Below are 12,617 nucleotides of genomic sequence, written 5' to 3' on the forward strand. Positions count from 1 at the left end.
GCGCGCGCACACACACACACACACACACACACACACACACCGGGAAGAAAATGTTGATTTTGTATGTGTATGTGTGTGTATTTGTTTGCATGTGTGTATGTATACATGTATGTGTTTGTGTATATGTATATAAGTGTATGCATGTGTATATGTATATGTCGGTATGTGTGTACATTCGTATATGTGTGTGTATGTGTGTATATGTATATGATGGCATGTGTATGTACATGTGTGCACGTGTACACATATATGTACGCATGTGCATGTGTATGTGCGTATACACATGCATGTGTGCGTTTGTATATGTGTATGTGTGTATATGTAGATGCTGGCATGTGTGTGTGCATGTGTGCATGTGTACATGTATATGTGCGTGTATATGTATATGCTGGCATGTGTGCGTGTGTACATGCATGTGTGTATATGTATATTCTGGCATGTGTGTGCATGTGTGCATGTGTACATGTATATGTGTGTGTGTGTGTATGTATATGCTGGCGTGTGTGCATGTGTGCATGTGTATGTATGCATGTGCATACGTATATGTATGTGTCTGTATGTGTGTATGTGTGTACACTTGCATGTGTGCATGTGTATATATGCATGTGTGCATATGTATGTGTGATGCCTATATGTATACGCGTGTACATGTGCATGGGTATACATGCATGTTTGTATATATGTATATGTGTGTACATGTGTGTGCATGTTTGCATGCACACGCACACATGTTTGCATGTATGCGTGTGTGTGGCGGGTGAGGGGGCAAAGCCATCTGCAGCACTCATCCCTGGAGGGGGTGGAGAGGTAGGATGTGATGGACACGCACAAGCCACAGAGCTCTGAGCAGGACGCGGAAACGAAGGGCATGCTCACTTAGCAGCAGGGTGTGTGTTAAACACGGTGCGGTATGGAAAACGTAAGAAGCAGCTGTTCAAGGCACCTTGTTTATAGAAGTCACAGTGGGGGCACACGCCAAGAAAGGTATCCTCGTTAAGGATACATTTAAATGAAAAGATGCCCAGCAACCCCACCGGCGTCTTCAACGCCTGGAGGGGTGGTTGAAATAGGGCTGGGGAGGGACAAAGGAAGTACAGTGAGAGCAGATGATTCTCAGAAGAGCTAATCAGGTCCTGCTCTCCCTCCGCCCCAGGAAAAGTGACAGGTGCGCCTGCTCCAATGGCCTTGCTCAGGCTCTGATTTCAGAAGCTCACGGTGCTCCCCTGGAGATCGTCTCACAATGCAGTTTCTAGAGCTTTGGAGCTTCTTTTTTGATTGGTTTGGGGTGAGGATCAGGACTCTGAATTAACAGACTCGCTCTGTGAAGGCCCTTGGTCAGTCTGAGACACTGAGCAAGACGTGCCCCATACTCCAGGTTTCGACACTTGCTTTCCTTGACGACCGCCGTGGGGTTTGGCTTTGGTTTGGCGCGTGGATTCTCAGTGGCTCTTGCCCTGCGGGGTCCGCCGTCTGCTTTGCGCTGCCGATAGCTGGCCTGGCCCTGACTCCGCCCCTGTCTGGCCCACATGGCGTTAGCCCCCGGCCATTTGCCTCGCTGGTTTCATTATGGCTCCGATCCCAGCTTAGCGCTCGCAGCATCTGTGGCCTCTTGGCTCCGACAGGGCGACGCCTCTTGTCTTCCCTACGAGCGAGAGCATGTCATCTGGGCTTGGATTAAGAGCCAGTGTGGTCCCAGACGGCCTCCAGGAGCCCCTCCGTCCGCAGTGGACACCTGCCCTCCGTGGTTTGCACGGCCTGGGGGAGAGGGCGGACCGGGGCTCCTTCCTGTGGGTCGCACACACCATCCTGGCGGAAAAACAAGGGGCCATCATTTGGTTACCAGGCCACAGAGCGACCTGAGGGTGTGCGGGGACTCACAGAGCAAGAAATGAAACGTCCCCTCTCAAAGCTGCCAGGCCAGATGACGTGCCCCTAACAGTCACCACTTTATTTTTGAAGATCCAGTTGCATAATGCACGTCCCGGAATCGAGCTCTGTCACCCATGGAAACAGAGGCCTTTTCTTTTGCAGGCCGGTGACTTCATCGTACATTCCAGCACCGCGGGAAACATCGGGGAAGCTTCTCTTCCGCCAGGGCCTGGCATGATGGCTGGGAACGCAGGAAAGAAGCAGGAGGGGGTCCCTGGAGCAGACGGGGCGCGAGAATTCGGTGGGAGAAGGGGAGCTGCACGTCGGGAGCCCTGGTTGCCACGCTGGTCATGTCCGCCTTGGCGGTGGCACAAAGACGCCCTGTGTGTGGGGATCAGCTGGGCCGGGGGCTGGTTTCCCTTCGCGCCTCCCGCCCACGGGAGAGGCTGAGACCGAAAACGCAGGCTGGGCCGAGTCAGGTAGTGAGGGGCGCGGGCAGGGTTCTGTCGGCCCTGGAATTTGCGTGACCTGGTTCCCGGAGCTCTCAGAGGACCCCCCCGCCCCCCCGCCTGAACAGGGGACCACAGTGTGCCCCGCACAGGACGGCTGTGGGGTTAAATCCCATCACACGCCCAGCAGCCCTGGTTAAAATAAAAGTAAGGCATTAACAAGCTCTTCCTGGACACTCTCCCAAGGCTCAGACAATTAGACCTGGACACCAGTGGATACAACATAACAATAGTTTATAAAACAAATCCCGATCACGCATAGAACACCACTGTCTAATGTCCAGGCCACATTCAGATTCCACCAGCGGCCCCGATAACGTCCGTATATGCAGTTTATTTTTCTGATTCAGTGTCTGGTCCAGGGTTACTCCAAGGTCATCTGGTGGGCCTGCCTCTTTTAAGCTTTTAATCTGGAACGGCTCCTCATTCTTCTTCGGTATTTCGAGATGCGCACATGCGGCGAGGCTCCCAGGCTGGGGGTTTTGCATAATGTCCCTCCATTTGGGTTTATCCGGTTGTTTCCTCGACATTAGGGTCGGCGGTTTATTCTGGCAGGAACACTCTGTGCGTGATACGTCACATCGGCGAGGTCTTGGTGCCCATTTCTTTAGCCTCCTTCCTCTTAATAGCTGACTGACAATGACATTCGACCCTGTGGCTGCCACATCATTACTCCAATCCTCACTCCGTGGATGGGCTTGTAGGCTGGTCCTGGTGTTTGGCTAAAGAAGCGATACCACAGTGACTGTGACAAGGCGCGCTTCCAATTTAGAACGATAGGAATGAATGGGATCAGGGAACGAGAGAAGAAAGAACAGCTCAGGAGGTGTTTGGATTGAAGGGGACCTAGGTTGAAGCCTGGAGGAAGGGCGATTGGGTCATGTGGGGAGAAGAATATGCTGGTAAAATATACCATCGCTTTGGCTGCAGTGGGCAAATCAGGCTTCAGCCGGCCCAGGGAAGACAGGTTAAAGCCCTGAAGTCAAGCAGGGGTGATAGGGATGGAGAGAAATGGAATAATTAATAAAAATGTAGGAGAAGTCCTGACACATGCTGCTGCAACTTGGATAAACTTCGAAAACATGATGCTAAGTTAAAGAAGCCGGACATGAAAGGCTATGGTTGCATGATTCTTTTGACAAGTAGGTCCAGACTAAGTCGGTCTATGGAGACGGGAAGCCGATTAGCTGTTACTAGGGGCTGGGAGGAGGGGGCAGCCGGAAGGAATTACTTAATGGGTACAGAGTGTTTCTCTGGCGCAATGAAAAATTTAGAAGGAGAGAATGGCGATGGCCGCACACGGCTGCGAATGCACGAAGTGCTTGTGAATTGTCCGTCATCAGAACGGTCATGTGAATTTCACCTCCGTAAAAAAATGTGGGAGATAGAAAACATCAGGACACAGAATTCGATGGACTCTGGAAAGCGAGAGAGATGTGGGAGGGTGGCTGTCTGCCAGCTTTCTGGGGAAGGTACCCAGGTGGAAGGCGATGCCATAACTGAAATGGGACTTTCGAGAAAAGGAGTGGCTCAGGAGAGAAGAAGATGTCAAGATGCTTAAAAAGCTCTGATGCAGTAAAGCGTCACACACAGGCAAAAGCACACAGAGGAGAGTAATGAAAGCCCATGTGCTCATTACCCAAATTCAACAATGACCAGTCACGGCCAGTATAGATTTTCTGTGCCTCCATCTTTGATATTATTTCGAAATAAATCCCAGATATCATATCTCATTCATCCATTAACAGTTCAGGAAATCTCTCTAAAAGATGTGGAATTTAAAACAATTCAAAATATGAATATGACGACAAAAAGTTAATAATGATTCTTTAATATGATCACATAGTCAGCTAGTGATCAAATTTCTATTTTCTTATGCTTTCTTTGAGTCAGGATCCACATAAGGTTCATACATTGTGGTTGAATACTGTGTCTTTCAAATACGTTTATTTTTTTAGTTAAAAAATTTTTTAATGTTTATTTATCATTGAAAGAGAGAGAGAGAACGAGTGGGGGAGAGGCAGAGAGAGAAAGAGACACAGAATCTGAAGCAGGCTCCAGGCTCTGAACTGTCAGCACAGAGCCTGATGTGGGGCTCGAACCTACACATCATGAGATCATGACCTGGGCTGAAATTGGACACCCAATCTACTGCACCACACAGGCACCCCTTGGATCTGTTTTTATCTATAGATGTTCCCTACATCTCTCTCTCTCCCCCCCACCCCATCTCTGTAAGTCTGTCTCTCTTTTCTTTACAATTTACATTTGGAAAATTAGATAATTTGTCACATACTTGTCCTGTGATCTGGATTTTGCTGTTTCCCTATGATATCTTTCACATGTTTTTCTGTCTTCTGTATTCCCTGTAAATTAATTGGTAGTTGAGTCAAGTCTTGATCAAATTTGAATTTAATTTTTAAACAAGTGATGATATATTCTTCCATAAGGAGTTGCATAATACCCAACTCTCTCTCTCTCTCTGTGTGCGTGTGTGCGTGTGTGCGTGTGTGTGTGTGTGTGTGTGTGTGTGTGTGTGATGTTAACAGCTGTTGATGATTAATGTCTAGTTAACACAGATAACTTGCTCCCAAGTTCCTGGCCCTCAGAAACTGTAAGAAAATAAATGTTCGTTGTTATTTTAAGCCATTAAGTTTTGGGATGATTTGTTATCAGCAATGAATAACTAACACAGTGAGGTTGAATCAGTATTAAGAAATCCATAAATAGACTCCAATATATTAGTAGAAATAAGGATAAAAATTTAAAACTCATCTCTAAAAATGCCATAAATCAAAACATTTAACAAGGGGCAATGCCTACTCATTAAAATAGAATTTGATGACTACTTTCTTAATACATAAAAAATATGTATATATCTCAGCGCCCAAACTAGCACCTTGCTTAATCAGAAAACACTTGAGGATTTTCCATTAAAGGGAGCAATAATACAAGTGTGCCCTCTATTTTCACCTTTATTTAATGACACTGGAATTACTATTCCATGCATTTCGACAAAGGAAAACAATGAAAGGCATTGGTAAGGAAGGAAAAACCAAAAGTGTCTCTATTTGTAAAGGATATGCTTGTACATCTGGAAAAACGAAACAAGTGATGGAAAGCCATAAAAAAGAGAACTTATAAAGTACCACTTACAAAATGAATGTATACGTATCCATCCCTTTATATACAAACAAGACAATTCAGCAGGAGAGAAACTCCAGCATGACCGCCAAGGAAGAAAATGAAGCAGCTGAAATACAGTGAAGAAATGCCTGAAGCCTGCCTGGAGGAAGCTGTAAAATCCTGGAGGAATCCCGGAGGAAGCTGTAAAACCCTCCTGAAGCAGAAGCAAAGCGCAAGCACAGAGAGACGCACGTGTGCTTGAATAGAAGATATTTTACATATTAATTTACACGTGTAACACAATGCCGGCAAAAATACCCGCTTTTTGTTTCTTTTACTGGAATTAAACTAGCTGATTATAAAGTTCGTCGGGAAGAACAAACCAGCAAGAACAGACCTGGGCTTTTCCAGGAGGAACATTAGGAGCAGGTTGAGGCCCCAGGAAAGGCTGGTGTTAGAGGTCAGTGCAGGTGAGAGGGAGGGGTGGGGGGGGGCCAGGAGGAAATGTTGAGGGAAAGGAAGGGAACCAGGAAAATTCCCACAGGAAACAAGGGTGTGGAGAGAGAGTTCCCCAAAGGAGGAAACTGAGCTTCTTTTTTTTTTTTTTAATGTTTTATTTATTTCTAGGAGAGAGAGAGAGAGAGACAGCGTGCGCAGGGGAGGGTCAGAGAGAGAGGGAGTCACAGACTGAAACAGGCTCCAGGCTCCGAGCTGGCAGTCAGCACAGAGCCCGACGTGGGGCTCGAACCCACGAACCCCGAGATCATGACCCGAGCGAAAGTTGGACGCTTAACCGACTAAGCCACCCAGGCGCCCCAGGAAACTGAGCTTCTGGATGTAGCCCTTCATCGGGGTGGGGCAGGTGGGGACCGGTGGAGCCTGAAACCTGCGTGCGGGAGGCGGAGGTGTGAATGAGACCACCAGAGATGAATAACCGACTCAGACGTTTTGGTGGCTTTCCTCTCGGACGTTGCTCTACGGCCGTTCGTGGGTAGCGCCTCTGCTCACACACTGCAGACAAAGGGGACCGTGCGAAGCCTAGCGTTCCATAATCTACTTTTCCCCTCGGCGGTAGATTGCGAAACGCATGAAGTCATGTCATACTCATCTTTCTAAGTCTGACTTGACGCCATAAAAATGTGGGGGGCGTGGACTGAATCAGAAGGGTTCATTCATTCATTTAAATATTTAATGAATGCTTCCCAGGGGCCAGGCATTACTCTGGACACTTGGGGTATGTAGTGAACAAAACAAAGATTTCTCCTGGGGAGGGGGGGTTGGATGTTCTGTTCTAGACAGACAGTAAACAGCAAACACAGCAAATAGTTAATACGTGGAAGGTGGTAAGTGCTATGGGGGAAAAGGTTGTCAGGGGAAGGGGTCCGGGAGCGGGGGTGGGTGGCAGGTGGCAATTTTGGGAACAGGGCTGGGCAGGACTCATGGGAAGGTGAGGCGTGAGCAGAGCCCAGAAGGGAAGCAAGTGTGAGGCAGGGGTGCGACTCACGGAGAGTGGTGACGATGGGGGCGAGGGCCAAGGGAGGGCTGGAGGGGTACGAAGGTGACGTTATTTCCATGTGGGGAGTCAAGGTCCCTGTTAGACATCAGAAAAGGGAATGTCCTGCGGACGGTTCAGTGTGTCGGCGTAGAGCTCACAAGCAATGCTTGGCCTGGAGAAAATGGTTCAAACATTTTAATGAGATTATGCAAAGCAGTGGTTCCCAGACGTTAGCCTCTGTGGGCCCCGAGCCCAGAGCTTCCGACTCAGTAGGTCTCGGGTGGGGCCTGAGAATTTGCATTTCTTTTTTTTTTTTAATATTTTTATTTATTTCTAGGAGAGAGAGAGAGACAGCGTGAGCAGGGGAGGGTCAGAGAGAGAGGGAGTCACAGACCGAAACAGGCTCCAGGCTCCGAGCTGGCAGTCAGCACAGAGCCCGACGCGGGGCCCGAACCCACGAACCGCGAGATCATGACCCAAGCGAAAGTCGGACGCTTCACCGACTAAGCCACCCGGGCGCCCCGAGAATTTGCATTTCTAGCAGGTTCCCAGTTGATGCCTTTGGTCCCGGGGCCACACTTTGGGAACCACTGGAATAGGGCAAAGGTGGCTGAGTTTGGAATTGTTAGAAACAAGGAAAGTGGCTGGAGAGGGTCTTCAAAGAGGGACGGAAGGGCAGAGGAGGAACCAGAGAGGGCAGGTCCCAAAAGCCAAGTGGGGAAGGGTCTGGAGGAAGTGGGAGAGGGTAGCAGAGGTAAACACCCTGACAGATGGGGCGGGCACGTGCTTGCTACACCTGGCCGTCAGGGGCCCGTGTAGGTGGTTTGCGAATTAACAGTGGGGAGAAACTAGCTCTCGTAAAAGGAGAGGAGAGGCTGGTCTGATGACGGGCGTGGGGCTCGGTAGGGAGCAGGGGCTCCTCGATTTCATGGCACTTTCCTAACTGCTACTACTTGTAACTGAACAGGGACAGAACTTTTGCAAGACATCACCATAGAAGGGCCAAGGTTCTGTTAGACTGGTCTAGACGTGTGTTCTTAACAACAATTGTAGCTGTTAGAGGGGACATTTTTTTAAAGTTTATTTATTTATTTTGAGAGAGAGCGCACGCATGTGCATTGGAGAGGGGCAGAGAGGGAGAGGGAGAGAGAAAGAGAGAATCCCAAGCAGGCTCCCCAATGTCACTGCAGAGCCCCCGTAGTAGCGTTCAATCCCATGAGCCATGAGGTCATGACCTGAGCTGAAAGCAAGAGCCGGACACTTAACCGACTGAGCCCCCCAGGCGCCCATGGAAGGGACGTTTGAATGGATCTGCCTATAAAGGAGGAGTATGTTTCTCATATTTGCAGGATGATAGATTCCCATGAGCACCAACCGCTTCTTAGTCACAAAAAAAATCGATGCCCTGGAAACAGCCCTTTTAAAAGCAGATTCAATCAGTATTTAATTACAACATATACTGATGGAACATAAAGTATAGGACAATGTAGCAGAAGCTATTAAATACACAGCAATTAAAAAATGTAATTTAGCAATGAGATACTATCATCCGAAGCAGAAATCATAAAGCAAAATATTGGTAGTTTTTACTATGCAAAAGAAGACTTCAGTATCTCCAAACACATCATATTCAAAGATAAAGCACGAACAACAAATTAAGAGAATTTCAAGTATACATGTTTCATATATGTAATAACAGGTCAGTGTTTTTTACAAGATTAAAAAATTCTTTGAAATCAGTAAAAAAAAAAGACAAACTAAAATAGACAAAAGATAAAAAATTCTCAAATGGAGAATTAAACATTGCCAATAAATATTTTTAAAAATACTTCTTTATTAATATTATTAGAAATAGAAATTAAAGTAATAATAAAGTTTTCACCTTTAAAAATTGACACAAATTTTTCATAGTATTTTTTTAATGTTTATTTTTGAGAGAGAGAGAGAGTGAGTGAGTGAGCAGGGGAGGGACAGAGAGAGAGGGAGGCACCGAATCTGAAGCAGGCTTCAGGCTCTGAGCTGTCAGCACAGAGCCCGATGTGGAGCTCGAACCCATAAACCGTGAGATCATGACCTGAGCCGAAGTCAGATGCTTACCTGCTTAACCGACTGAGCCCCCCAGGTGCCCAGAGTGTCCACTCTTTTAATCTGTTTGTTCCATTTGTCCTGGAAGATGCAGTTCTGGGCAGCCACCTTTGACTTTCAGGAAGGATTAGCCTCTCCTTTGCCCTGATGGAACTTGGATAATCTTATTTTATTCTATTTTATTTTTAAATGTTTATTCACTTTGAGAGAGAGAGAGAGGATGAGGGAGGGGCAGAGAGATAGGGAGTGAGAATCTTAAGCAGGCTCCATGCTGTCAGCACAGAGCCCAACTCGGAGATCGATCTCACGAACCATGAAATCCTGACCTGAGCCGAAATCAAGAGTTGACACTTAGCCGACTGAGCCACCCAGGCGCCCCTGGAAAATCATTTAATGGAGACCTGTTCACTGAGGACGACAATGACTTACTCATAGTTCTGTTATTTGTAGTCGACAATAAGCTTCCTCATTGCAGAGTTCGTGTCTTAATTTCTCATGATTGCTCCCCGCTCCTTGCCCCCAGCAAAGCCCCTGACCCATGGAAGTACTCAGGACGTCTGTGTTGACGACACAAGGGAGAGGTCACGCTGTGGTTTTGTGGCATTGCCGGAGGGCACAGAACCCAGAAGCCAGAACGCACATGAGGGCCGGCGTTCGCGGGCTGGACTCAGGTCAGAATCAGTTGCGGTGCTTCCCCAGCTCTACCTCATACAAAGTCGGGGCCTGGAAATCTGCATTTTAAGCTCCTCTTGTAGGTGTGAGCGATGCTGTTGCAGGGAAGCCCTGGGCAGAGCGGGTGCTGAGCTGAGCTGGCTGGAGATGCAAGCACTCGCAGGTGCACTGAGTGCCAGTTTAGAGTCTTCAGGGGCTGGGGGTGGGGGCACAGGTGAGCTTCTGGGAGATTCTGGCCTGGGTGCTTTATCCTGCCTCTAGCAAGGAGATTTCCAAAGAGGCAGGACCATGGAATCCAGATGGGATTTCTGCAGGAGCCGAGATGTTGATGGGGGCGTCTGTCTGTCCATCCTCGTGAACGGGCAGGAGTGAGACAATCGGAAAGTGGTTTGTCAACACGTTTGGAACACAGGACCCGGAGGCATAGACAGAAGATCTGCCTGGTGGTGCTTACGTTACACCGGCCGCCTCACACCTCACGGTGACCGCTGCACCCACCGTGGTGTGCTATAGAACAGCTCTTTCCCTTTGGGTTTCATTTAAGTGACAGGTCCAAGTACAGCAACAGCAGTTGCAACATACTCTGAATAATCATTTGTCCTTTACTGGAAAATTTTGAGCCAGCATCCCCGGCTGGTCCCGTGCGATCGAACAATTTGCTGCCGCAGAAGATAAATCCCTTATGGTAGTGTCAGCTCCCGTCCCAGGGGCAGGGAAGGTGAGACACAATCTAGTGGCCCTGGCTATTAGGAGGAGCATAGGACGCCCATGGCTGGGCTGGCACTTGCGTGTGGATGCACAGACGCTGTGAAGAGTGAGGGCCCTCCGTGGCTTTCATTGGAGTCTGACACTTAGATGTAAAAAGATCAAATGATTTGGTCAGGTCTTGAAATAGGATGACTTATAGTCTTTGGAGGAGAGAGACTGATTTCTGCTCAGCCTGAGTCTCCTCAAAGAAACCACTCCATGCCCCTGAGTTGGGGTCAGGGGGAACCCAGAAGTGTGGCAATGACACTCTTGCCGGAAGGTGGGGTTTCCTGGGGTCTCTGGGTCTCGCTCCCTGGGTAGAGCAGCTCAGTGATGCTTGGACAGCAGTCTCCAACAGAATGAAGCCTGTAAACTCTGAATCAAGTTCAAATTCTAGTGGTTTGCCATGCGAGGCGTCCTCTGCTCTGGGCTGGCCTTGATCTAGCCCTCCTCCTGCTTCTCTGTCTCGCTCTGCACCTCGCACTACCCGGCAGCCAGGCCAGATAAGCACACGGTTCCCTAAGTGTGCTTTTCTACCTCTGGCCTTTGGTCTTTGGGAACCCCCCCTCATCTCTGGCATTCACGGCCCAATCCAAATCCAAGTCATCGCCCCCTGCCTCCGACGCCCCAGTGCATTCTGTCTGTCCCTCTTTCGCATCTCACCCCGTTCGGCCAGGAGGAGCAGGGGTCGCCTTGTCTTTACTCCAGGACCAATATGCGCTCTGTGACCATGGAGATGTCACCTTGCTTTTCTTTGGTGTGTGGTGTATTAATTACGAGACCTTGTGGACTTGGTCTCCTGAGCACTGTCTACATGGGAAAGGACACAGCTAGACCTTATTTCCCTTGTTTTATTATAAACTTTTGTGCAGAGAGGCAAATTGTTCATTCTAAACTCTTCACACATTTATCAGCTTCCCTCTCCTTCCCACTGGTGATGACTCTTGAAAATGTGATAATTTGCTTTGCTCGGAGCCCACGTTTTGAGCTCAGGATGTGTTTAAACCGTGACTTTGGAGCTCTTCATGATAACGCTCTCTTCCTTGCACGTGAAATGAGCAAGAGGCTACGTTAGTGAGACTGGTTTTCTCGTGCTTCAATGCAAATTCGTACAGACTGAGTTTGCTGCTCCTTTTCTTTGCGAAAACGAAAGCCTACAACCGATGGTGAACCCTTAAAACTGCGTCTGTGGTAGAGCTCCAAAAATCGGAACAGGATTTTCTGCTCTAGCCGTGGGTACTGACAGATGCTTTTCCTTGTGGTGTTATCTAGATTTCCTCTGCCACGTGATAAAGCACATTTTCCTTAGGCATTTTCCTTATTCCAAGTCACTTTGTAAATGATAAATGCATAAGAATTCCATTATGAACACGTCGACTTTCTTGGAGTCTCACTTTCCAGCAGACACCCAAAGAGGCGGATGGTCCTTTGTGGGCCTGCTGGTCTCCCTTACTGCGTCCTTGCTGGGACTCCTCGGTGGCTTTTCTAAGGATGAGAACCCACGTGTCCACGCTTGTCCTGGTGCTGTGACCAGCAGGCCAAGCCAAGACTTAGATATCTTTAGATCCTTCTGTAATGTCCTCTATCCACTTTTGGATGGATAGAAAAGAGGCATGGAGGTATTTTGGGTCTGGGGGAGGTGAGGGCATTTCCGATTGGTATGCGAGGGGTAGGGTAATGATTGCTCACATTCCAGTTATATTTGAAGGTGGACCCGCATGATCTGCTGCTGGAGTGGATGAGTAGGGGGTGGGGGAGAGGAAAGAGGAGTCAAGAAGGAGGCCATTGCTTTGGCCCAATCCGACTGGTGGATGGTTCACCCCTCATGGCGGTGGGCTAGCTGGTAGAGCAACAGGTGTCAGGCGCTAAAATAAGAGCTCTGTCTGGACAGGTGAGCCTGAGCTGCTAATGAGACATCCATGCAGAGATGAGGAGGAGGCTGTTGGGTATGTGTGGAAGGAAAGCCAGGGCGGGAGAAACACATGGAGGAGTGAGCCGGCCATTGGAATTGGCAATGGGAGGTCATCGGTGACCCTGACCAGGGTGGATATGATGGAGTGGCAGGGAGCAGAAGCCAGTGTTACGGGGTGCAGAGAGCATGGAAAGTAAGGACC

This window comes from Crocuta crocuta, unplaced genomic scaffold (assembly GCF_008692635.1).
Source record: "Crocuta crocuta isolate KB4526 unplaced genomic scaffold, BGI_CrCroc_1.0 scaffold290, whole genome shotgun sequence".
In the NCBI taxonomy this organism is placed as follows: domain Eukaryota; kingdom Metazoa; phylum Chordata; class Mammalia; order Carnivora; family Hyaenidae; genus Crocuta; species Crocuta crocuta.